This window comes from Pan paniscus, chromosome 18 (assembly GCF_029289425.2).
Source record: "Pan paniscus chromosome 18, NHGRI_mPanPan1-v2.0_pri, whole genome shotgun sequence".
NCBI classification, from domain to species: domain Eukaryota; kingdom Metazoa; phylum Chordata; class Mammalia; order Primates; family Hominidae; genus Pan; species Pan paniscus.
Window position 1 is genome coordinate 39,363,716 of NC_073267.2, and position 27,325 is coordinate 39,391,040.

The 27,325-nt window shown below is 43.6% G+C and overlaps 1 pseudogene; it reads left to right on the forward strand.

Moving 5' to 3' along the window:
• The first annotated feature begins 2,415 nt into the window (after nt 1-2,415).
• Nucleotides 2,416-26,191, forward strand: LOC134729354 (putative HERC2-like protein 3; annotated as a pseudogene).
• The last annotated feature ends 1,134 nt before the right edge of the window (nt 26,192-27,325 follow it).

The window sequence follows — 27,325 nt, forward strand, 5'->3', positions numbered from 1 at the left end:
ATGCACCTAGTGTGGGCTGGTTGTCACCATATCGCTCCTGTACATCTTGATTTCTCTCACCACCAATAGGGATGCTGGTCTCCCAGCCTCGTGTGTGGGCTTTTGGGATTTTGCCTGCTAAAGCACAAAATGGTGACCCTGATATAGTTTGAGCATTTAAAAATATATTAGTATTTAAGGGCCATTTATACTGCTTTTTAATGGGCTCTGTTGAAATACAATGGAAATGGAAAAATAGCCTGTTTAGTTGCTTCATCATACCTGTTAAATTCGGTAATACGGCGTGGTAGGAGATGGGGTTTCACCATGTTAGCCAGGATGGTCTCGATCTCCTGACTTCGTGATCTGCCTGCCTCGGCCTTCAAAAGTGCTGGGATTACAGGCATGAGCCACTGCGCCCGGCCAATTGGATTATTTTAAAGCATAACTCTGTCTTTAAAACATTTTAAGGCATTTTATCTCTTAATGATAAGGATTTAAGAAAAACCCTACAATATCATTATCCTGTCTATAGGATTAACAGTGATTCCTTAATCTAACATGTAGTCCATGTTACATTTTCCAGGACTATCTCAAAAATGCCTTTTTTAGGTGGTAATTTTGAATTAGGACCTGAATATGTTCTGTGTATTGGCATTGGTTGACATATGCTTCTATTCTCTTTCCCCAAACAACATGGCTCCAGGCCCTCCTCTGCCTGTCTCTGATCATACCATTTTCTTTTTCAAAGAAGCAAGTTGGTTATTTTGGAGAACTTCACATTTTCTGAACTTGGTTGACTGCATTCTCTTATTCTAGACCAACATGTTCTTCTGTTAGTTACATTAATCTGCTGGTTAGATCTAGAGGTTTGGTTGGATTTGAATTCAGTCTCGTTGGGGTGGTGTTATGTCTGGAGTCATGCTGCATGCTTTCTGTTGGCTCAGGAGGCCTGTAATGCTCAGTGGCTCCCCGCTTTAGTTCTGTGAAGCTAGACCAGGGAATTCATGTGTTGCGTGTCCTCTATAAAATCCCCTACCAACCTTGCCCTCTGCTGTCTGGTTAGCAGGAGGTACAATTTGTACAGGAAGGACATAATCTAAGCTTGACTTCTTGAGCTGCCACCTCCCTTTAACTATTTTTCGTAATATTGAGTTGGTATCCTAGCACTTGCATAGGTGATCACCACTCAGGTTTTCTTTTTTTGAGTATTTTTATGAACTAATAGACATCTATTGATTTGGTGTTTCCTTTCTTTTTTAGCTTTTTCCCCCTAATATACACATTTAAAGGCGTAAATGCCCTCAAGCATGCATTTAGTTGTATGTCACCAATTTTGATCTGCAGTATTTTGATTATTAATTGAACTCATTTTCTAATTTTCATAGTCATTTTTTCTTAGAATTTTGGGTTACTTATAAGTGTATTTTGTAATTTTCAAATATGTGGATGAATATTTTCATTTTCTGTATATACAGAGTCATTTTTATTTTATTTTGAATGAACTTTTGAAAACCTATTTCCAATTTAACTGCATTGTAGTCAGCACACATGCTGTGTAACTTTATTTCTTTGAAATCTGTTGAGATTTGCTCTATGGCCTGGCATGGCCTGATTTGATATTCATGCTGCCTAGATTTTTTTTAAAGCATTCTATATTTAATAGAATTTGTATGTGTGGTATTAGTTTCAGAGCTAGGTATGTATTTCTCCCATTGTGATTGTGGATTTGTTTATTTCTGCTTGTAGTTCTTTCACACAGTTTGTTCTTTTCATTTTACCTGTTGATTGATCGATGGACTGATTCTGGTTTCTGTATACACAGAGTCATTTTTTACAGGTCAGAACTGTAGAAATAATGAGGAAGTGACACTTATACGCAAAGCTGATTTGGAGAACCATAATAAAGATGGAGGCTTCTGGACTGTGATTGATGAGAAAGTGTATGATATAAAGGACTTCCAGACACAGTCGGTAACAGGAAATAGTATTCTTGGTAAGATTACCCTTCTTATTTCCTGGTTAAAAGTTACAGCCTGTATCATTTTAAGCAGAGTATTTGGCTTATAAATGATTTCTTTAGTTTTGTGCCAGCCCCCGCATATTTTAATGTATCTGTGGCTTTGGTGTCTGTCTTATCAACAAATTCAGCACATTTGAAGAATTTCCTTTCATTATGCATTTTTTGTTTTAATACTTGGAACTCATTTCAAGTTCTGAGTCGGCCCAGGCAACCCTGGGAGACAGTGCGAGGTCATTATACTCTGGTAACCCTCACTTTTGAGTTAAGCGCCTAACTTATTTCCTACTCACTGTTTCTCCTATAGCTCTTCAGGCAAGCTGAATTGAACTCCTGTTGCTTTTTCCCTTTTTCTTTCAGCTCAGTTTGCAGGGGAAAACCCAGTGGTAGCTTTGGAAGCTGCTTTCGAGTTTGAAGTCACCCGGGAATCCATGCACGCATTTTGTGTTGGCCAATATTTGGAGGTGAGGCTGTATGCCTTGAGTGATGCAGAGGATGGCAGGGGACACCCTCTGTGTGTTTGTGATAGGAATATTTGGATCTAGAAGTACTGATATCTGGGTCTTTTCGGGGGCATTAGGGATAATATAAAGATCCTTTAGAAGTTTTGTCATAAATGAATTTACATTTATTCGTGTTAGGATCTGTGATGTACTGGTCTTGAAAGATTGTTTTTTAAATGATCAATTTGTGAGAAATATAGACAGTGTTCCACAAGAAAAGAGGTTAAACTTTGGTCTTATGTAGAAATTTGGAATGGCTTATTATCTTGAGGTATGTATTTTTTGGGAAGAACTATGTAGAAGTATAATTCTTTACAATAGAAATATGTCCTTCCTATGTATTCACGAACACATAGAATTTATATACTGGGATTAGCTTTCCAGCTATCCACAAGTAATAAAATGTATTAAATGCCATTAGGGCAGGGCTTAAAGCATTTTATAAAGGGGAGAATTAACTTTGCTGTAAATATCTTCTGTGACTGGAAAAGTTGAACTCTTGCTTTTTTCAGAGTTTGATTTTTGTTAGAATAAATTTCATTCCCTCTACCTGTGTGGTCACAGTCCACTAATACTTGTCATCGAATACTTGTCATAGTTTTGTTGCCCAGTGGGTTCTTTATGCATGTAACAATTCATTATACTTTCTGAAGCATGGTGTACAGTCACTTTGGAAACTGATTCCTAAGGAATATTCTAGCCAAATCATGTATCTGTGCTTTAGTTTTTCTACGTGTACGGTTGCTGCCAGCTTTATAGGGCATGTGGGTTTATGTGGTATCTGCTGTTACTTGGGCACAGCAGCATCAACTCATTACAGGATGGAGGGGCAGAACACCCAGGGCACCCCTGGGCTCACATGGCGGTACAGCTGCAGGACAGAGCTGTCCTTTTGGTTTTATGTTTTTAATTAATTCTGTTTCCTCAGATTGATGATGAAGTTTATTTTTCCAGACTGACCAAGAAGTTGTCACCATACCAGATCTGGGAAGTCTCTCTTCACCTCTGATAGACACAGAGAGGAATCTGGGCCTGCTTCTCGGATTACACACTTCCTATTTAGCAATGAGCACACCGCTGTCTCCTGTCGAGATTGAATGTGCCAGTAAGAAAATCTTTGCTTTTTGCTGATTAGCAGATTATTTTTTTTGAACTGTAAGTGCCATTAAGAGTGGGAGAGGGCCAGGCACAGTGGTTCATGCCTGTAATCCCAGCACTTTGGGAGGTTGAGGCATGTGGATTGCTTGAGGTCAAGAGTTTGAGACCAGCCTGGGCAACATGGCAAAACCCCATCTCTACAGAAAACACAAAAATTAGCCAGGCATGGTGGCATGTACTTGTAGTCCCAGATACTCAGGAGCCTGAGGTAGGAGGATCGCTTGAGCCTGGGAGGTTGAGGTTGCAGTGAGTCATGATCATACCACTGCACTCCAGCCTGGGTGACAGAGCAAGACTCTCTCTTTAAAAAAGTAGGAGATGGCCAGGCGGTGGCTCATGCCTGTAATCCCAGCACTTTGGGAGGCTGAGGCGGGTGGATCACCTGAGGTCAGGAGTTCGAGACCAGCCTGGCCAATGTGGTGAAACCCCATGTCTACTAAAAATGCAAAAATTAGCTGGGCGTGGTGACGGGTGCTTGTAATCCCAGTTACTTGGGAGGCTGAGGTAGGAGAATTGCTTGAACCCAGGAGACAGAGGTTGCAGTGAGCCAAGATCGCACCACTGCGCTCCAGTCTGGGTGACGAGAGCGAGACTCCATCTCAAAAAAAAAGAGGAGGATTCAACACAGTTGATGATGATACAAAAAATAATAATAAGGATAGTGAGACTCAATCAGGTAGAAACAGCTGTGAGTGGCTGTCATTTGCCCTCATGGTCTGTTGCTGCAGAGGAAGCTAAAAAGTGTGCAGGAGTGTCTACCCGTCTACCCTGTGGTGGTCTCACGTATTGCAGCCTCTGCCTGATGGGCCCAGCATGGCTTTTGTCTCCCTGCATGCCCAGAAATTGCACAGAATGTCGATCAGCTGTTCTCTCAGGGAACAGCGTTCTATTTGAGGACTGCGTTTTTACCAGACCAGGCTCAAGTCAGTTATATTTCAGGATGGCAGCCTTTGTAACCACCTAAAATAATAAGCTTTTTCCTGTCTCCTAAGATGGGTTTACATTTTCCTTCATGTAGTCGTGCATTTCCCATCTGTCTATCTGTCCGTCCGTGTGAGCAGCTTCTGTTGAGCAGTTGCCTGGTGCCGTTACCATGCGAGGTGTTCAGGATGCAGTGATGGATAGGACACGCCTCTGCTTTCTGGTGCCGTTACCATGCGAGGTGTTCAGGATGCAGTGATGGATAGGACACGCCTCTGCTTTCTGGTGCCGTTACCATGCGAGGTGTTCAGGATGCAGTGATGGATAGGACACGCCTCTGCTTTCTGGTGCCGTTACCATGCGAGGTGTTCAGGATGCAGTGATGGATAGGACACGCCTCTGCTTTCAACTGCTGCTTCTTGATGAGCCAGCATTCTAAGCAGGTCACGTTACAAGGTGGTGAATGGTGAAATGGAGACGTTCATACGTGGTTCTGGGAGAAGAAAGGCTTCACACTGGCAGCAGTCCTGAAATTGCGTGAGGGAGCATTCCGGGCAGAAAACACAGGAGTGTCAAGGGCAATGCTGAGAGGAGCAGGGCTTTCCTGCTGCTTGCGAGAGTGGATGTGGAAGAGGCTTGCGGGAAAGGAGGATCTTGGTGTCCACACAGCCCCCCGTTGGGTGGACCTTTGTGCAGTGCTGGGTGCTGGACTGCCTGTGGTGCCCTCTGAGGTGTCTGCTTCCCTCCCTCCTCCTCAAGGCCCATTGCTTGCCAGAAGATGGGCTTTGTTTAAATTGACAAGGAGGGCAGGGCTGGCGAGCTCCAGAGCAGAGGGTGCCATGAGCCCTGGCAGGTGGGTCCGAGCCACAGGAGGATCAGAAGCTTATCTTGGAGCAGTAAGCAGGGGCTGTCCTGTGCTTAAAGAAAGGGGGCCAGAGAGAGTTGGCATTGGATTAGTGTTTCAGAAGAACGAATGTGGTGGGTTGGGGAATGCTCCTGAGTGCTCTAAAATCTAAATGTCCAGGAAAAGAACAGTAAGTGCATCCCCGCTTTGATTGCTTGGATTTGGAGCAGTATTTGATAACACAGATCATTAATAGAGATCTGTAGTGGTGCACATCCTAATTTCGTGTGTATGTGCCGCTCCCTCAAGTGACCATAAGCAGTTGTAATTAACATTTGCACTGGCTGATCCCATGCCTTGCACCATGCACAGGTCTCCTTTCCAGTCCATCGGCCCTCCCGTCTCCAAGGATCTATCCTTCATTAAAGATTGTGTGTTTGTTAAATATTTTCTCCTTTTCATTCCTTTATAAGTGCTCTAGGAATACATAGCCTACCCTGAGGATGTAATTCTTTGTAGAAACCCTTCAGATATGCTGTTCCCTGCCTGGATACTCAGCGTCTGGGTCTTATTCCTCATCTTAGCTCAGTTGTTGCTTCCACAAGTCCCTTACTGACCCTCAGAATAGCGGTGGTCTGTCTTCCAGTCTCCCTGGTACCCCCATAGTCATCCGTTGCACAGTTTTGGACTTGAAATCCTGTGATTAGTTGTGTCAGCGGTGCCCTTTGCTGCCTTCCTTGTTAGAATGTGCAACTCAGTCTTCACACGGTATCTGTGGAACCAGGCAGCTGCAGGCAGAGCACAGGTATCCAGAGAATGTTGGACTGGAACTACAATCCTGAGTTCTGATGCCGTGCCTGAGGTGTGTGGAATCACCAGAAAGTGTATTCACGTAGATAGAGGAATTACAAGTCAACCTGTGTAAACGTGTTAGGTGGAGCTCTTTCATATGAATGATGCTGAATTTTACCTTCTAAATTGAGTGTTCAGTTGAGCATCTTTTTTTTTTTAGTATTTATTTTGAGTTGGGCACTTGAGTTTCTCTTTCATGTTTGCGTGTGCATTTTCTAGAATGGCTTCAGTCATCCATCTTCTCTGGAGGCTGCAGACCAGCCAGATCCACTGCAGCTACAACGAGGAGAAAGATGAGGACCACTGCGGCTCCCAGTGGGCACACCTGCCAGCAAATCGCGACTGCTCCCACAGACGGGCCCTGGGGGACCATTCTCAGGCATTTCTGCAAGCCATTGCAGACAGTAACATTCAGGATCACAACGTGAAGGTGAGCGAGGCCTGCCCCCACTGCCACCTCAGTGCTCTGTTTATCTGAGGACTTTGACATAGGAATGCTTATGTGCTCTTTGGTTAACATAGCACAGACTTTGTTTCATGTATTATTTGGAGGGTTTTGAGGTGAGAACCTGATTGTGTTAACATGCTAGCAAGGCTTCAGAAGCATTACTGATTGCAAGTGCATTAGAAGCTGTGGCATGTTTAAGATTTGTGAAGACTCACTGGGCGGCCCTGAAGTTACCTCCAGCTGTTTCTGTTGCAGGACTTTTTGTGTCAAATAGAAAGGTACTGTAGGCAGTGCCATTTGACCACACCGATCATGTTTCCCCCCGAGCACCCCGTGGAAGAGGTCGGTCGCTTGCTGTTATGTTGCTTCTTAAAACATGAAGATTTAGGTAAGGAGCTCAATATCTGTGTACTTTATATAGACTGCAGATTCCTTGACTAACCTGTGGTACATATTCATTCCTTCCCTGTCCTTCTTTTAAATGTCTTTTTGCAGGTCATGTGGCATTATCTTTAGTTCATGCAGGTGCACTTGATACTGAGCAAATAAAGCACAGAACGTTGCCTAAGTCAGTGGTGGATGTTTGTAGAGTTGTCTACCAAGCAAAATGTTCGCTCATTAAGGTGATATATTTTAATTCTTTTTATTCTGTGCTTTGCAGACAGTTGCAGAAATATTTGTTGTTAAAGCTGTCTTTTCCTGGTTAACTTTGCAGACTCATCAAGAACAGGGCCGTTCTTACAAGGAGGTCTGCACTCCTGTCATCGAACGTTTGAGATTCCTCTTTAATGAATTGAGACCTGCTGTTTGTAATGACTTCTCCATAATCTCTAAGTTTAAATTGTTAAGTTCTTTGCCCTGTTGGAGGAGGATAGCTCAGAAGATAATTCGGGAACGGAGGAAAAAGAGAAGTAAGAATGTAAAAGGACAGAAGACACTATTAAAGCATGTGCTTCACCCTGCCTCGCTAGACCTGTGATTTCAGAGTGAAGTTTCTCTACTGTTGATTCCATGTGACATTTCTACCTGCTGCCATCATTTTTATGTATAGTTATGATTAAATACGGAAATCTCACTTATTTTTTCAACCGATCAGACAATGAGGCAGTTTAGGAATTGAGTGTGGTATGATTTGATTACTAGTAAATTGATGTTGAAAACGTAAATAATCTTTGCTAAATTGATGGGAACAAGGTCGTATTTTTATTTTATTAGTTATCCTGGTAATGAGATATAATGGGAACATTTAAACTTATTGCCATTCTTCTAAAGAAATGTTTTTTGTTTGGAAATATTGAGTATTCTGATACATGGAGAATTATAAAGGGAAGCTGAAAGAGTTACATTTTCCTGGAAGTAGCTGTGTAAGAGTACAGAAAAGTCTTTTTGCATTAAATCCAAATTTGAATAAAAATGCTTAGAAATTATAAAATAGTTTAGAATTTAGTCACTTGTGATTATAAATAAACTACAGAAATTTCTGATTGTATCCTTTTTTTTTTCTTTGAGACGGGGTCTTGCTCTGTCGCCAGGCTGGAGTGCAGTGGTACAATCTCAGCTCACTGCAACCTCCGCCTCCCAGGTTCAAATGATTCCCCTGCCTCAGCCTTCCAAGTAGCTGGGATTACAGGCATGCGCCACCACGCCTGACTAATTTTTGTAATTTAGTAGAGACGGAGTTTCACCATGTTGGCCAGGATGATCTCCATCTCCTGACCTTGTTATCTGCCTGCCTCGGCCTCCCAAAGTGCTGGGATTACAGGCATGAGCCACCCCGCCTGGCCTCTGATCATGTTCTTATGACTTATACTGATTTACTCACAAACCTGCTTATTGAACAGTATTAATTACTCAGTTTCTGATGGGCATTTTGAACAATAAGCTTATGAAAGACTAAAGCGTTTTAGAAGCCATCCTAATTTGATTGTTCCTGAACAAACCCTACACCATAACAGCCTGTCGGAATCCGATGGGTGCTCTGGATCAGGAAGTCACAGCAGTCACACTGCTGCAATTCCTTTAACCCAGGCATGCAGGAACTCAGCCCGGGCCCAGGAGACAGGCCTGCCTCAGCACGAGGGAGAGAGACTCCACCATTTGCCATTTCATATCCATGGGTTCTGAGCCCACACTGTCACTTTTAGAGTTTCTTGTGGGTTTATAGATTTATTGTGTGTTGTTTCCAGCTGGTTTTCTTTTTTTTTTTTTTGAAATTAAGTAACTTAAAAAGATTAAGTGATTAATATTCCTGTTGCTGTGTCAGGGATCGCCAAGCCTTCTCTCAGGCTTAATGATTCACCAAAAGGACTCAGAAGAGCTGTTATACTCACAGCTGTGTTTTTTTTTTTTTTTTTTTTTTTTTTTACCGCAAAAAGGATACAGATTAAAATTAGCAAAGGGAAGGGTGCATGGAGGGAAGTCCAGAGGAAACTAGGCACAAGCTTTGGTGTCTCTCCCTAGTGGCGTCACGTGGATGTGCTTAGCTCTCCCAGCAACAGTGGGTCACATCATGTGTGAAGAATTGTTAACCAGGCCAGCGCACCTGAACCTCGAGTCTAGAGATTTTGTTGGGGGCCAGTCACATACGCAGGCAGTGCCCATGTGACTGACCTCAATTACTTACACTCCAGTGCCCCAGTGCAAAAACAAGTGGTCCCTCGCAAGTCACATCATTAGCATAAACTGCCTGGCCAGACCACTGCCACAAGGTCCTGGGTGTCAGGTATACCAAAAAACTTATCAGGCAGGATGTTCCAAGGCCTCAGAGCTCAGCTCCTAGAAGAAGGACCAATCCTGAAGAGACCGACCTTCCTTGGGAATTTGCAGTGTTTGAGCAACCCCGGCCTGCTATGTTAGCTCTTTACTGCCCAGGTATATTATCATGTTGCTTATTTTTTATATTATATGCTGAGGAGATTTAGACCAAAAATTTTAAAAGAGATAAAATATAGGGAGGAAATTCCACATATCACAATGAATTCAATTATTTCAGTTACACACTAACAGAACCACTGAACTGGACCATGGTGGACAAGCCAGGAACTGTGGGCCAAATTCCACCTCTTGCTTGCTTTGTGTTGCCCGTGGACTAAGACCTTTTTTTTTTTTTTTGCAGTTTGAAATTGTTTTTTAAAAATTAAAAGAAGTATATTATTTTTGACACATGAAAATTACATGAAGCTAAAATTGTAGCACCATAACGTTTTACGGGAGCACAGCCACACCTGTTGCTTTATCTGTGGTTACTTTTTGTGCTACAGCAGCAGAGTTGAGTATTTCCAACAGACTGCGTGGCCTGAAAGACTCAAATGTTCACTCTCTGGCACTTGAGGAAGAGCTTGCTGGCTGCTGGGCTTCCCCTACTTCAGGGCTTCTCCCCTTGTCGCACTCTCACTTTGTCTTTTTGTTCTGCCATGGTGATCATTTCACTCTTGTTGTTTGAGCATTGCAATTTATAATGTTGTTCAGATGTTTATTTGAATGAAATATTTGTCTTTCATGTAAATCTAAGTATTTCTTAATTTAAAATTAATATTTAAGTGTATGATTTTTTATAGTGAATGATGTTTTAAAACACAGTTCCTAAGAAGCCAGAATCTACGGCTGATGAAGAAAAAATTGGAAATGAAGAGAGTGATTTAGAAGAAGCCTGCATTTTGCCTCATAGTCCAATAAATGTGGACAAGAGACCCATTGCAATTAAATCACCCAAGTTGCAGTGTTTTCTGTGATTCTGAGGTTAGCTGAATAGAATCATAGCATGTAGCAAAGGAATCCACAGTCTTGTACCTCTGTACCTGAGCATCCGGAGGGAGGGACGGGCGGTTGTTAGAAATACGGCCCCAGTGATGCCTCATGAACTTGACTTATGATGTCCTGGTCAGAGCTGTAGCTGGAGAAGGGTTTCCTTTTATTTTTGGTACTAGATTGTATCATTAATTATTCACCATTCATTCCTTAAATATATTCTTTGTTCCAGAAACAGTGCTGGGCCCTGTGGCTATTAATGTGAACCACAACTTAACTTCATATGCCAAGCTAGCCTGTTCCAACATATATTAGTATAGAGATAAGTTCACTTATATTTATAGCATAGTTTTAAAACCATGTATTAATTACTAAATTTAACATATTTTAACCAATTTAAACCTATGAGCATTATTTATATTTTACTTGAATAACTTTTAGAGCACAGTTTAATATTAAATAGGGTAGACTAATGATGAAAATTGTTTTCCTTTGTTAGGACAAATGGCAGCCGCTGTTGAGTACTGTTACAGGGGTTCACAAATACAAGTGGTTGAAGCAGAATGTTCAGGATCTTTATCCGCAGTCTCCACTCCTCAGTACAATTGCTGAATTTGCCCTTAAAGAAGAGCCAGTGGATGTGGAAAAAATGAGATAGTGCCTACTAAAACAGATAACATTTGATGAGAAATGCTTCTCTGCAGTGGGTAATATACATAACACTTAACTGTATATGCATTGATATTTTGCAGTTGGAGAGAGCAGAGGTTCGCCTGGAAGGGATAGATAAAATTTTAAAATTGTATCTGGCGAGCAAGAATTTCTTACTTCCATCTGTGCAGTAAGCGATGTTTTGTGGATGGCAAAGACTTATTCCTGAAGGAATCGATATAGGGTAAAACGTTAGCATATTTTTTTCTTAACTAAGGAAGCTATGGCAACAGAATGTTGTTCTGTAACAGTTAGAAGTCTGGCAGTGTCCCGAGTCAAATTCTTTATCTTTATTTGAAAGGGAACCTCTTACTGATTGTTTAAAGGATGTTGATTTGATCCCACCTTTTAATTGGATGCTGCTGGAAGTCACCTTTGGCAAGCTGTATGCTTGGACTGTTCAGAACATTCAAAATGTTCTGATGGATGCCAGTGCCAAATTTAAAGAGCTTGGTGAGTCAACAATTGCATCAATGTTATTTTATAGTTTGCCTTTAATTATGTGTTGTGGAAACTTGCAAATGCCAATTTTTGCTTTTGAGAAGACTTTAATAAGTTTGTACTTTGTACTTGTATAATCTATGCTGCTGTCAGCTTTCTCAGATTTTAAACAAAACTTTAAAATTTAGCAGGAGATACAATGTTGAAGTACTCTAGTATAACATTTTTACATTTTGACATTTATATGTGTATCACCACATATCCTAAGTGTCTGTGTCCTATATTAATATTTATTTCCTGGATAGTTTGAGCATCTACAGAGAGTTGATTGGATTGGTTTTGTGGAGGAAAAGTGAGACATAACTTTTATATTTGAAATGGAAGGAATGGAATAGGGCACCAGTGTATTCAGAGAGCAACATGCTAAGTCCTGTAGACAGATGGAACGACCTGTGCATAGAATACAGGGGGTAGGCCCATCGTGCAGCATGACAGAGCTGCCCATTCTATGGAAACCACTGAAAAATAGTCAGATGTTTAGAGTAATTGCCTGTGCTTTCTGTGTTACTTTTATTCTTGTATCCACGCACAAGAAATGTCAGTGGGTGTCAATACTTATTAGTCAGATGTTTAAAGTAATAGCCCGTGCTTTCTGCATTATGTTTATTCTTGTATCCATCACAAGAAATGTAAGTGGGTATCAATGCTTATTAGGTATCCAGCCGGTTCCCCTGCAGACCATCACCAGTGAGAACCCATTGGGACCGAGCCTGGGGAGCATCCCGCAAGCCTGCTTCCTCCTGATGATGCTCAGCGTGCTCACCCTGCAGCACAGCGCAAACAACCTCGACCTCCTGCTCAATTCCGGCACGCTGGCCCTCACTCAGACGGCACTGCGCCTGATTGGTAGGTCTGCACCGGCTTGAGAGCCTTTGGGAAAACGTCAAGATTTTGCTTTGATTTCTTTTTTTTTTTTAAAGCTTTTTGTAAATTATGGTAAGACACAAATAGCAGAAAGTGTAGCATTTTAACGTCACAATTCAGCGGTATTAAATACATTCACAGTTTTCTAGAGTCATCACCACTGTCTAGTTGTAGAACTTTTTCATCACTATAAATGCACCCCATTTAGCCATCAGTCCTGACTCCCCTGCTCTCCAGCCCCTGGTAGTCACAAATCTGCTTTCTCTGTCTATGGATTTGCATATCCTGGATATTTCATATAAATGGAATCATACCATTTGTGGCCTTTGTGTCTGGGTTATTTTATTTGGTATATATCAGTACTTTATTTTTATGGCTGAAAAAGATTTCCATTGTATGAATATATAACATTTTGTTTATTCATTTATCTGTTGATGGACATTTGGGTTGGTTTTGCCTTTTGACTTTTGTGAATAGTGCTGCTAGCAACATTTATATACAAATACTTGTTTGAACACTTGTTTCTAGTTCTTTTGATTATACACCTAGGACTGGAATTACAGGGTCATATGGTACAACTATGTGTAACTTACTAAGAAACTACCAAACTTTTCCACAGTGCCATATCATTTTTACATTCCCACCACCAGGGGGCAGGATTCCAGGGTTCCAGTTTCTCTACTTCCCTGCCAACACTATTTTTTGTGGTTTTCTTTTTTTTTTTTTTTGGATTAAGGCCATCCTAGTGGGTGTGAAGTGCTATCTCATTGTGATTTTGATTTGCATTTCACTAATGATGAATGACATTGAGCTTCTTTACATGTTTGTGCTTGTCGGCCATTTGTATATCTTCTTTGGAGAAATGCCTATTCAAGTCCCTTTCTCTTTATTTTTTATTTTATTTTTTTGAGACGGAATCTCACTCTGTCACTCAGGCTGGAGTGCAGTGGCACAATCTCGGCTCACTGCAACCTCCGCCTCCCGGGTTCAAGCGCTTCTCGTGCCTCAGCCTCCCGAATAGCTGGGATTACAGTCACACACCACCACACCTGGCTAATTTTTGTATTTTTAGTAGAGATGGGGCTTCGCCATGTTGGCCAGGCTGGTCTGGAACTTGTGACCTCAGGTGATCTGCCTGCCTTGGCCTCCCAAAGTGCTGGGATAACAGGCGTGAGCCACTGCGCCCAGCCCCTTTCTCCTTTTTAAATAGGGTTATTTGTCGTCATCTTGTTGTTGTACCGGTAAATGCACTATGTAAGTGTACCAAACATTTAAAGAAGAATTAACACCAGTCCTCAGACTCTTTAAAAATTTCGTGTATACTAGACCTTCACAGATCTGTAGACCTTTATCAGATATATCATTTGTGGGTATTTTCTCCTGTTCTCTGGATTGTATTTCCTTTCATAGAGAAGTTTTTTATTTTGATGAAGTTCAGTTTATCTGTTTCTCTTTTGTCGTCTATGCTTTTGATATCATATCCAAAAAGCCATTTCCAAATACAAGACTGATGAAGATTATCCTCATCTCATGTTTTCTTCTGTAAGTTTTATAGTTTTGGGTCTTATATTTAGATCTTTGGTCCATTTTTAGGTAATTTCTTTTACACAGTGTGTGGTAAGAGTCCAGCCTTTTTCTTTTGATTATCTGATTGTTTCAATACCACTTGTTGAGGACTATTCTTTCCCTGAAGTTCTCGGTACCCTTGGCAAAGATCAGTTGGCTGTAGATATTTAGGTTTATTTCTGGACTCTCAATTACATTATTACATTCTATATGTTGATAATTATGCAGGTACCACACTGTTTTGAACATTGTAGTTTTGTACTGTTTTAAAATTGAGAAGTGTGTCTTCTTTCTCAAGATTATTTTGGCTGCTTTGGTTCCGTTGAATTTTCATATGAACTTCAAGGCTAGCTTTTCCATATCTGCAAAAAAGACCATTGGGATTTTTGCTAGGGATTGAATCTGTAGATTGTTCTGGGGAATAGTGCCATCTTAACAATGTTAACATCCATTCTCTGAATGTGGAATGTCTTTCCATTTATTTCCGTCCTCTTTAATTTCTTTCAGCAATATTTTATTGTTTTACAGTTATCAGGGTAATAATGGCCTCATAGAATGAACTAGGTAGTGTTCCCATATATTCTATTTTTAGAAGAGTTTGAGGATTGGTGTCAATTCTGCTTTAAGTGTTTGGAAGAGTTAACCAGCTAAGCTTTTCTTTGTTGAAAGATTTTTTTTTTTTTTTTTTGAGACGGAGTATCACTCTGTTGCCCAGGGTGGACTGCAGTGGCACGATCTCGGCTCACTACAAGCTCCGCCTCCCAGGTTCACGCCATTCTCCTGCCTCAGCCTCCCGAGTAGCTGGGACTATAGGCGCCTGCCACCACGCCTGGCTAATTTTTTGTATTTTTAGTAGAGACAGGGTTTCACCATGTTGGCCAGGATGGTCTCAATCTCCTGACCTCGTGATCCACCCGCCTTGGCCTCCCAAAGTGCTGGGATTACAGGCATGAGCCACCGCGCCCGGCCTGAAAGATTTTTAATTACCGATTCAATCTCTTTACTTGTTATGGGTCTATTCAGATTTTCTATTTCTTCTTTGAGTCAGGTTGGGTAATTTATGTTTCTAGGAATGTGTCCATTTTATCTAGGCTATTTTATTGGTTGGCATACAGTTGTTCACAGTGTTCTTTTATAATCTTTTTTATTTTTATGTTGCTAGTACTGTCTCCACTTACATTTCTGATGTTAGTTATTTGCATCTTTTCTCTTTTTTTCTTTTTTCTTTTTTTTTTTTTGAGACAGAGTCTCACTCTGTTGCCAGGCTGGAGTGCAGTGGCACAGTCTCGGCTTACTGCAACCTCCGCCTCCCGGGTTCAAGTGATTCTCCTGCCTCAGCCTCCGGAGTAGCTGGAACTACAGGCGCCCGCCACCATGCCCGGCTAATCTTTTTGTATTTTTAGTGGAGATAGGGTTTCACCATGTTGACCAGGATGGTCTCGATCTCTTGACCTCGTGATCTGCCCACCTCAGCTTCCCAAAGTGCTGGGATTACAGGCGTGAGCCACCTTGCCTGGCCTCTTTTCTTCTTAATTTGCCAAAAGTTTATCAGATTTTTTGTTCTTGCCAGAAACCGAACTTTTGGTTTTGTAGATTATTTTTCTATTCCCTATTTAATTTATGGCTGCTCTAATCTCTATCGTTTCCTTCTTTCTGCTTTGTATTTTTTTGTTTTTGTTTTTGTCTTTGTTTTGAGACAGGGTCTTACTTTGTCCCTCAGGCCGAAGTACAGTGGCGCAGTCATGGCTTACTGCAGCCTCAACCTCCTTGGCTCAAGTTATCCACCTGCCTCAACCTCCCAAAGTGCTGGGATTACAGGTGTGAGGCACCACACCTGGCCTAACTTTGGTTTTTATTGTGTTCTTATTTTTTTAGTTCTTCCAAATGTAGAGTTATTGATTTGAGATCATCTTCTGTGAATGCAGACTTTTATAGTATAATTGCCCATCTTAGCCCTGCTTTTGGCACAGCACAGAAGTTTTGGTATGTTGTGTTTTCATTCATCTCATAGTATTTTCTAATTTCCCTTGTGATTTCTTCTTTGACCCACTGATTGTTTACCGTGTGTTGTTTAATTTTCATATACTTGTGAATTTTCCACTTTTCCTTTTGTTATTAATTTCTCATCATTTCATTTTGGTTAGAGAAGGTAATTTGTATGATTTTAGTCTGTTTAAATTTGAGACTTTGTGGCCTAACATATGGTCTGGTCAGTCTAAGAGAGTGTTCTGTGGTATACTTGAGAATAATGTTTATTCTGCTCTTTCTGGTGAAAAGTTCTGTATATGTCTATTAGATCTGATTGGTTTATGGTGGTGTTCTTTGGCTAAAACTGAGATGCTGCAGGGCCAGTTGTCAAAGTCACAGTGAAAAAGCAAGGTTTTCCCAAGCTCTTTTAATCACTTCAGTCTTAGAGTTCACATTAATCCATTCAAAAATACGTATCAGGCCAGGCTGTAATCCTAGCACTTTGGGAGGCTGAGGCGGGTGGATTGCTTGAGCTCAGGAGTTTGAGACCAACTTGGGCAACATAGCGAAACCCTGTCTCTATAAAAAATATGAAAATTAGCTGGGCATAGTGGTGTGTGCCTGTGGTCCCAGCTACCTGGGAGGCTGAGGTGGGAGGATTGCTTGAGCCAGGGAGGCAGAAGTTGCAGTGAGTGGAGATCAAGCCACTGCACTCCAGCCTGGGCTCCAGCCTGGGCGACAGAGTGAAATCCTGTCTTGGGGGTGGGGGGAGTCTTTCTATCTGTCTGTCTGTCAGTCTGTCTCTCTCTCTCTCTCTCTCTCTCTCTATATATATATGTATATAACTATTTTTATTTTATATATTATATGTTGTATTATGTTAAATATATATTTTAATATGTGCATTACAGCTGAAAAGAATCATCTAGTAAGAATTATATCTGATTTCCTGAGGCCTCATTAGCAACCAAAAGTTGCATTTAAAAATTACAGAAGCATATCTCCATCGAGAAATGGCCTTTTTATGTTGTCTGCTTTTTCCCCAGAGGTTCCAATAAGTAAAAATCACAGCACAAATCATTAAGTATGGGGACTTGTTCTGCTGATAGTATTCATGTGTTTAAATTTCATCTCGCCCACTGGCTGCAAAAAGCAAGGTAGTTGCGTCTCATGAATATCCGTCTATATTTGCAGCTTTCCCTGATCAGGGTATCCTTCTTATCATTTAAGAAATTATAAGCATATAATATTTTATACCAGCTTAATGTATACATCCACATGTAACAGCCACAAAACATAAAGCTATGTAAAATAAAAAATTTCCCCCAGTTTTGGTTGCAAATTTATTCAAGCCCTTAGCAATAAATTCAGTCTTTACAGAGTTAACAGTATAGCTGCCCAGGGGATCCTGGGAGATCCACCTGGAATGCAACTCCTGTCCCTTCTTTGGGGCCCCTTCTTGGGAGCCCTAAAGTAGCGGCTAGGCTAAAGGAAAGGCTGTTTCCCTGCTAGTTTATCTAAAGTTTTGCTCCAGCCCTGGGAATTGAATATCCTTTTTTGCTCTCTTGGAAGAGAGAGAAACACAAACTTTTTACATTTTTTGGTTCACCCAAGCCCACCTTTGGGACCGTTTGGATCTTTTTCCCTCCCACCTGGAGGAGAAAACTAAAATCAAGGGAGTTACCAGAACCGCACTCCTACCCGCTCTCAGTTTAGCAAGTGAGAAAAGGGGGGTTAAAAATCTAGCCTACTCTCCTAGGGTTAGCTCTCCTATTTTCAAATCCATTGGTAAGTTTTACTTCTCTCAGGTGACAGCAGCTCAGCTTCTGTTTCATGCTATGGATGACTCTGTAGCCACCCAGGGCACCAATTGTCAGGGGTCTCCAGGTTTGATGGTTGGCCAGGAGGACTCACAAGACTCAGCATGTAGTTGTACTCAGGGCTATAGTTTATTACAGTGAAGGGACACAGAGCAAAATCATGAAAAAGGATGTGTGTAAAGTCCAGAGGAAAGCAGGTACAAGCTTCCACAGGATCCACACAGGACGAGCATAACTGCCCCGGAACCGAGCCATGTCAAGTGCTGTCTGCCGGGAAGCTGGGTAGAGACTCCAGGCCAGGGTTTCCATCAGGGCTGACCACATGGGCACCCCCTGCCTGGTGCATACCAAGTTCCAGAACAAGGAAAGCAGGTTTCAGCACAGACCACGTTGTTTGTACAGTCAATTCAGGCACAGCGAACCACAACTACCACCTAGGGAATTGGGGAGCCCTCCTGAAATCCAGACTCCAGCCGAGGGCTAGCCTGCAGCAATCCTGTCTGAGGTTGTATCTCGGGCCAGCTGTTAGCTGTCTTCTGCACAGAACCATGATTAAAGTTTGTCAGTTTCCCACTGTTAGATATTTAGGTAGTTATCTTTGTTTTTCTATTAATAAAAAATGTGATGAGTATCTTTCTAACTCAGTTATTTTGCTTTTTACGGGGGAGTAATTCCTAGAAGTAGAGAAAGTAGCTTTACTGAGCATTTTAATATCTTTTATATCTTCCTAGGATATTTATGTATTTTGTCCTTCCGTTTATCTTCTTTTTATCGTATATCAGTAAAATATTCATAGTATTATATTGATAAACATATAGTATGGATTCTTCAAAATTATGATCTTCATTAGTATTTTTTAAATGTTTTGTGTGTATTAAAGGGACATTGTAGCTACTTGTTGGCTTAGCTATTGTTTTTGATGCTCTGTCAGGCTCCAGTTGTGACAATGTTGAGGAAGATATGAATGCTTCTGCTCAAGGTGCTTCTGCCACAGTTTTGGAAGCAACAAGGAAGGAAACGGCTCCTGTGCATCTCCCTGTTTCAGGGCCAGAACTGGCTGCCACGATGAAGATTGGAACGAGGGTCATGAGAGGTGTGGACTGGAAATGGGGCGATCAGGTACTCAGAGATTTGATGTGAACACATTAGCCACACATTAGTTATCTTCTGCACAGGTCTGTACGATATTGGTGGGTGGAAATTGGAATAATCCAGGATGTGTCGGTTGATAGATGACACAGGTGTTGGTTCCCGAGCTGCTGAAGGGAGTGAACACAAATAGGGAATCATAAGTAGGGCATCTGAGCAGAATCAAGTCTGGAAAGAGAGGCAGCTCTTTTCAGGAAACTCACTGGCATGAGGCTCAGTTTGATGGGTCACTGGAACAAGAGTGAAAGTGAGAAAGAGAGTAAATCCCATTCTGAAAGTTGGTGTAGTGAAGGCTCTGAGGCAGGAAGCCCAGATTCTGCCCCTGTGAGCTGATGGCCACGTGCTGCGAAGTGCCCTGAACCCAGTAGTTAGGGATATACTTCATGGGCCTGTGGCCATGTCTCCATTTTCCCTCATCGCAGGTCTCTTCTAAATCGCTGTCAGGTGCCCCCAGGTGGAAGTCACTTACCACAGCCCTAGCTAAGTTAGGGCAGTGTTCACCTTCCCATGGTCTGTCTAGCTTTTCTCAGCCACGCTGGTAAGCCCCGGCTTTGTCACAGTCATCTTAGAAATAGCAGTGTCTGGAGACAGCAGCATCCATCCTAGAAACAGCTTTCTCCTACAGAAGTGAGAGCCAGAGCTTCCCCCTGGGGCCCGGAGGAAACTGAAGAAAAGGGAATGTGCAGGTGCTGGTACTTGTTTCAGGTTTCTGCTCTTGCAAGGCCGGTGAGGGATTGAGGGGTCAGGACTCGCTGCAAAGCCCTGTCTGTGCATGAACTCAGAGGATCCTCATTGAGATGAGATTTCCCCTACTTCCTTGGTAAAGCAGCATGAGCACGTTATTTTATGCCATTTAATTTAAAATGATGCAAGCACACATTTTGTAGGAGAGGTGAAATCTGTGTCTGGGGACAGCCCCTAACAGACAGGGTGGCATATGGCGACATCTGTGTGGCAGGTCTGGTGGGAGCCATGGAAGGACCAGGGCAGGGCATGCACCCTCCTAACTGAGGTCTGGTGGGAGCCATGGAAGGACCAGGACAGAGCACGCACCCTTCTAACTGAGGTCTGGTGGGAGCCATGGAAGGACCAGGGCAGGGCACTCACCCTCCTAACTGAGGTCTGGTGGGAGCCATGGAAAGACCAGGACAGAGCACGCACCCTTCTAACTGAGGTCTCGTGGGAGCCATGGAGGGACCAGGGCAGGGCACTCACCCTCCTAACTGAGGTCTGGTGGGAGCCATGGAAGGACCAGGGCAGGGCACGCACCCTCCTAACTGAGGTCTGGTGGGAGCCATGGAAGGACCAGGGCAGCGCACGCACCCTCCTAACTGAGGTCTGCTGGGAGCCATGGAAGGACCAGGGCAAGGCACGCACCCTCCTAACTGATCTCTACTTCGGCTTTGTCAGGATGGGCCTCCTCCAGGCCTAGGCTGAGTGATTGGTGAGCTGGGAGAGGATGGGTGGATAAGAGTCCAGTGGGGCACGGGCAGCACCAACTCCTACAGGATGGGAAAAGAAGGAAAACAGGACCTCAAGCTGGCAGAGCTGCTGGCCGCTGCACAGCCCTCAGCAGAGGATTCGGACACAGAGGACGACTCTGGTGGGTGACTCAGGAAGGCCTTTAGTCCAAGGCAGCCCACAAACTGTCCAGGTGCTGGCTGCCACCACTGCCATCTGGGCCTTAGAATGGGATGTCAGGACGCACCTGCGGCTGGCACTCTGTCCTCGGAACCTGCAATTTAAATAAGCTCCCAGGCACCTCCGATGCAGGTGCATGGAGTGGCTGTGGGATCCGGCGATCTGGCTGGAACTGACTTTCTGCATTTTCCTCTCACGTGTGCACCTGCCCCTCTTTGAGAATGTGGTGGCCAGGCTGGGGCAGCTGCACCACCAGTGAGTCTCATGTGGTTGGTGCTGAGCCTGCATCTGAGCGAGTGAGCCGAGGCCTGGTGGAATTGCCCTGCGGTCTCGGTCCATTGCCTCCTCCTCCAGTGAGAGCCCCCGCCTGAGCACACCCAACCTGCCACCTGCCTTTACCTTTCCTCTGCGGTCCCTGACTCTGAACTCTTCAAGTAATGTGGAGTTAGTCAGCACTTTATTGCTTCTAGGGAAGCAGAGGTGAGGATTTAGGGGTGGACCAAGAAAGCTAGATCCTATCTGTGGAGATCCAGGTTGTGGGAGGAGGTTTCATGACATTTCTTAGCTGTTCCTAAAAGACATGTGAAGCTTCACATGGCTGGGCTTGGTAAGACCATCCAAGAGGCTGGGGCTGCCAATATAATTTGTTATTTTGATTATTTTTTTTAGAAGCTGAACAAACTGAAAGGAACATTCACCCCACTACAATGATGTTTACCAGCACTATTAACTTACTGCAGACTCTTTGTCTGCCTGCCAGAGTTCATGCTGAGATCATGCAGAGCGAAGCCACCAAGACTTTATGCGGACTGCTGCAAATATTAGTGGAAAGCAGAACGACGGAGAAGACATGCATGGAATGAGAGATTGAGGGCCCAGGGAGTCAGCGCTGGGGGCCGCACGCTTGTCGTGTCCGGGTGTGCATGTGGGTGGGTGTGGATGTGTGTGGATTCATTTCCTGTGGCTGCTGTAACAAAGTACTACAAACTTGGGGGCTTACGCAGTAGAAATTCTCATGATTCTCGTGGTTGGAAGACTGAGATCAAGGGTGGTTCCTTCTGGGGCTGTGAGGGAGAAGCTGCTTCAGGGCTCTGCCCCAGCTTCTGGAGTTTGCTGGTCTCTTTAGCGTTCCTCGGCTTGTAGAGGGGTCACCCTGATCTCTGCCATCATCTTCATATGGCATTCTCCCTGTGTGTGAGTCACCTCCAAATCTCCCCTTTTCATAAGGACATCATTCAAACTCATCAAACTGATTACATCTGCAGCGGCCCTATTTCCAAACAAGGTCACCTGCTGAGGTATGGTAGGGGTTAGGGCTTCAACATATGAATTTTGCAATTCTGAATTCAACCCATAACACTGGCTTCAAACAACAAATTTGTTCTCTCAGAGTTCTGGAGACCAGAAGTCCCAAATCCAGGTGCGGGCAGGACCATGCTCCCTCCACAGGCTCTAGGGGAAGGTCCTTCCTTACCTTATCCAGCTTCTGGGAGCTCCAGGCTTCCTTGGTGTGGGGATGCATTGTGCCAGTCTCTGCCTGTGTCTTCACATGGCCCCTGCCCCTGTGTTCTGCATGTCTTTTTCTGTCTCTGAAAGGACTCTTTCATTGAGCTTCTTTGACTCTAATCCAACATGATGTCACCTAAATTCTTACCTTAAGGACGTCTACAGAGACCTCATTAAATAAGATCATATTCTGAGTTCCGAATGTATGTGAAGTTGGGGGACAGGCACAGTTTAATCCATAAAGTATTTGTGTGTGTGGAGAATAAGTATGAGAAATGTGAGCTGAGGGAGTGGGGTGAGTGTGCATGCAACTGAGAGTGAGCATATGTGAGTGTGGGTGGGTATGTGGGTGTGCTCCAGTGTGTGTGAGAACATGCATGTATTAGTGGTGTGCTGGAGCATCCGCACATATTGGTGAGAGTGTGTTAGCGGTCGATGGGCAAGTGGCTGAGCGTTTGTGTTGCAAGTGTGACAGTGTGTTTGTAGCATGTGGTTGTGTGGGTGTATGTATGCATGCATTTATGTGAGTGGTGTGTATGTCCATGAGAGCATGTGAGTGGGCAGGTGACTACAGTCAGGTGAAGTGGGAGTGAAAGCATCACTGCATTGAGCCAGTGTGTGTGTGAGGGTGAGCACGAGGGAGGCATGAGTGTGAGTGTGAGGGGATTACTGGGTGTGCCAATGAGATGAAGTGTAAGTCAGTGAGGCTTGAGTGTGAGGAAGTATGGGTGGCAGCACAAGTGTAAGTGTGCGATTGTGAGCATTTGTGTAAATGTGTATGAGTGCCTTGTATCAGTGTGAGCACAAGTGACGTTATTGTGAAGGTGTGTGAGCGAATGTGAGCATTTTGCTTGTGTCAGTGGGAGGTAACAGTGTAGGTGTGAGTGTAAAGTGAGAAAGTGGGTAAAGGTGTGAGTGGGTGAAGAATCGGTTGTGACTAGTGTTGAGTGTGAGTGCATATGTGAGTTTTTGTATGCAGTGGGGGGTAAGTGTATGTGAGAGTGCATAGGAGTGTGTCTGATTGCATCTTAGGTTGTGTGTGCATACGTGTGACTGGGATTGTGTGTGTGTTAGTGATTGTGACAGCGGTGTGAGTGCACCTGTGTGAGGGTGGGTGTGTGAGTGCCCATGAGTGTGTCTGAATAACTTAGTATGGGTGTGAGTGTGAGGATGCATATGAGGGTGTGAGAGTGTGTGTGTGTGAGCGCATGTGAGTGTGCTGAAGGAAGGCAGGTGTCCTCAAAAGCTTGGATAGCTGAGGGCGGGGGAGGTGGTCGGGGGGGAGGTGGGAGGCGAAAGCAGGTCCTGTGGGGCTGTGGGCGGGGTCCCTTAGGGGGGCCCAGCCTCCAAGCCTCAGCCTCCATTCAGGGAGTAGTGGAGTCCTGGAGCCAGGCGGAGCAGAGGTGGGCTCACTGGTGCCAGAATCCAATGGTGTAAACCTAGTGAAAAACTCATTTTGTTAATGCAGATGTATTAAACTTGGATTAGAAACTGTCTCTACAAAAAATGCAAAAAAAGTATTTAAGTGGTGCAGATTAAATATAAGCAAGATTGTGGAGATATTTAAAACACGAAATTAAAAATATAGTAGATACACTGTTGCAAATTACTGCTATTTGAATTATAGATCATTTTCTTATTGCCTAGAAACAATACATAGCTAAAATTCCCTAACTACTTTTACTACACATACTTAGAAGGTTTTAAAAATACCTGTAGTCTCAGCTATTCAGCAGGGCAAGGCAGGAGAATCACTTGAGTCCAGGAGTCTTAGACCAGCCTGGGCAACATAGTGAAGGCCCATCTCTAAAAAAAAAAAAAAAAAAAAAAAAAAGAAAAATGCGGAAATGTTTCTTGAACTACCTTAAAAGCCTTCTTGCACTTCTCACTTTGAATTAGTTTGAATTAATTTACAAACTGCTATGTATTTTAAAGGAGCTTATTGTAGAAAATAAAATAAGTTGATAAAAAAATAAGGATTTATCTTTAGGGATTTGTCTTTAGGGACTTGTTACCAAGCATGTCTATTTTCCCTCCCGCAGCTTCTCCAAACAGGCTGGTGTACAGGGAGCAACACCGGAGCTGGTGCATGCTGGGTTTTTTGCGGAGCATCGCTCTCACGCCGCAGGTGTGCGGCGCCCTCAGCTCCCGGCAGTGGATCACGCTGCTCATGAAGGTCATGGAAGGGCACGCACCCTTCACTGCCGCCTCGCTGCAGAGGCAGGTAATGTGCTGCCAGGCAAAACCAGTTCCCTGAGAGAGGCATCCATGTACTGAAGTTCCCTGCCCTTAAAGTCAGGGGCCTTTATTCAGTAAGGAGTGCAGAAAGGGTCTAGAAGTAACAGGGTAGATTTTCTGGAGGCAAGGGGCAGTGGTCCTTGATAATTGGTAAGTTGCTAACCTTTAGTTTACCTGCTTTTAAGTGGTAAATCCTGCAACTACTCACTCATCTGCTTCACAGAATTTGTAGCATAATTGTCTTAAGAATTAAACTAAAAATAATTCTTTTTAAATTAAACACGTGCATCTGTAATGTTGCTTTTTTCTAAAGTCCCTGACAATCCTAATCACTAATCAACTTGAGTGTAATTACCTGGCTGTAAAATAACCAAGCTCAAAATTTTCACATGATTATTTGCATTATGAGAACAGAAAATAAAGAGAGGCTGGGCGCAGTGGCTCATGCCTGTAATCCCAGCACTTTGGGAGGCTGAGGCAGGTGGATCATGAGGTCAGGAGTTTGAGACCAGCCTGGCCAACATAGTGAAATCCTGTCTCTACTAAAAAATCCAAGAAAAATGAGCCGGGCTTGGTGGTGGGTGCCTGTAATCCCAGCTACTCAGGAAGCTAACGCAAGGAGAACCGCTTGAACCTGGGAGGTGGAGGTTGTAGTGAGCCGAGACCGTGCCACTGCACTCCAGCCCGGGCAACAGTGTGAGACTCTGTCTCAAAAAAAAAATAAATAAAAAAAAAAATAACAATCTGTAGTTTCTTAATCAGATTTTTAATGCTTGTCGTTTTAAATTTTCTTTTATCAGATCTTAGCTGTGCATTTGTTGCAAGCAGTCCTTCCGTCATAGGACAAGACCGAAAGGGCGAGGGACATGAAATGCCTGGTGGAGAAGCTGTTTGACTTCTTGGGGAGCTTGCTCACTACCTGCTCCTCTGACGTGCCATTACTCAGAGGTGGGTGGCCGTCTCCCTTCCCTGTGCCCTGGTGAAGAGTGGCACAGTGCCGTCACTCAGAGGTGGGTGGCCGTCTCCCTTCCCCATGCCCTGGTGAAGAGCGGCACAGTGCCATCACTCAGAGGTCGGTGGCCGTCTCCCTTCCCTGTGTCCTGGTGAAGAGCAGTGCAGCAGCTTCTCCCCTTGTTTCCTCCTCAGAGTCCATGCCGAGGTGGCGCAGGGTGCGCCTGCAGGCCTCGCTGCCACCCATAGCAGCACACTGATGGAGGAGGTGGTGGCACTGCTGTGCACGCTGCACTCCCTGACTCAGTGGAATGGGCTCATCAACAAGTACATCAACTCCCAGCTCCGCTCCATCACCCACAGCTTTGCGGGAAGGCCTTCTGAAGGGGTGAGTTTGTGTTCTCAGAATTAATTTAGTTGAACAGTAAACTTGTAGGGATTGGGCAGCTCCGTGAGTGTCCCTGGTCGAGCTCACTGTTTGGTCTGCACTAGGCCCAGTTAGAGGACTACTTCCCCGACTCCGAGAACCCTGAAGTGGGGGGCCTCATGGCGGTCCTGGCTGTGATTGGAGGCATCGTTGGTCGCCTGTGCCTGGGCGGCCAAATTGCGCACGATGAGTTTGGAGAAGGCACCGTGACTGGCATCACCCCGAAGGGCAAAATCACCGTGCAGTTCTCTGACATGCGGACGTGTCACATTTGCCCATTGAATCAGCTGAAACCAGTAGGTGAACTTGTGCTCAGTTACTGTATGATAAGGGAAATTGGCTTTACACTAGGACCCAGCACCAACATTAGCACTTGAAAGAACTTGATTCTGGTACTTCAAGTTTGCCTTCCAGGAAGCTGTGTGAGCTTGCGCTTCTGTGGTGAGCAGGGCCTGTCTCACAGGGCACCTAAAGCAGTGGTTCCTGTGTTTTTCAGCCGCAGAGACAGGAAGAGGGCTTTAGCAACCTAGAAGGTACCGTGCGTCTATGAGGTAGTTCTAATTATTTTAAAATGTGAATTTATGAAGTTTACTTTTTATTGAACAACTCAAGTTTTAAAAAAACTTTAAAGTTTTTTTTTCTTTTATTATTATACTTTAAGTTTTAGGGTACATGTGCACATTGTGCAGGTTAGTCACATATGTATACATGTGCCATGCTGGTGCGCTGCACCCACTAACTTGTCATCTAGCATTAGGTATATCTCCCAGTGCTATCCCTCCCCACTCCCCACACCCCACAACAGTCCCCAGTGTGTGATGTTCCCCTTCCTGTGTCCATGTGAACTCATTGTTCAATTCCCACCTATGAGTGAGAATATGCGGCGTTTGGATTTTTGTTCTTGCGATAGTTTACTGAGAATGATGATTTCCAATTTCATCCATGTCCCTACAAAGGACATGAACTCATATTTTTTATGGCTGCATAGTATTCCATGGTGTATATGTGCCACATTTTCTTAATCCAGTCTATCATTGTTGGACATTTGGGTTGGCTCCAAGTTTTTGCTATTGTGAATAGTGCCGCAATAAACATACGTGTACATGTGTCTTTATAGCAGCATGATTTATAGTCCTTTGGGTATATACCCAGTAATGGGATGGCTGGGTCAAATGGTATTTCTAGTTCTAGATCCCTGAGGAATCGCCACACTGACTTCCACAATGGTTGAACTAGTTTACAGTCTCACCAATAGTGTAAAAGTGTTGCTATTTCTCCACATCCTCTCCAGCACCTGTTGTTTCCTGACTTTTAATGATTGCCATTCAAACTGGTGTGAGATGGTATCTCATTGTGGTTTTGATTTGCATTTCTCTGATGGCCAGTGATGATGAGCAATTTTTCATGTGTTTTTTGGCTGCATAAATGTCTTCTTCTGAGAAGTGTCTGTTCATGTCCTTCGCCCACAAGATGGGGTTGTTTGTTTTTTTCTTGTAAATTTGTTTGAGTTC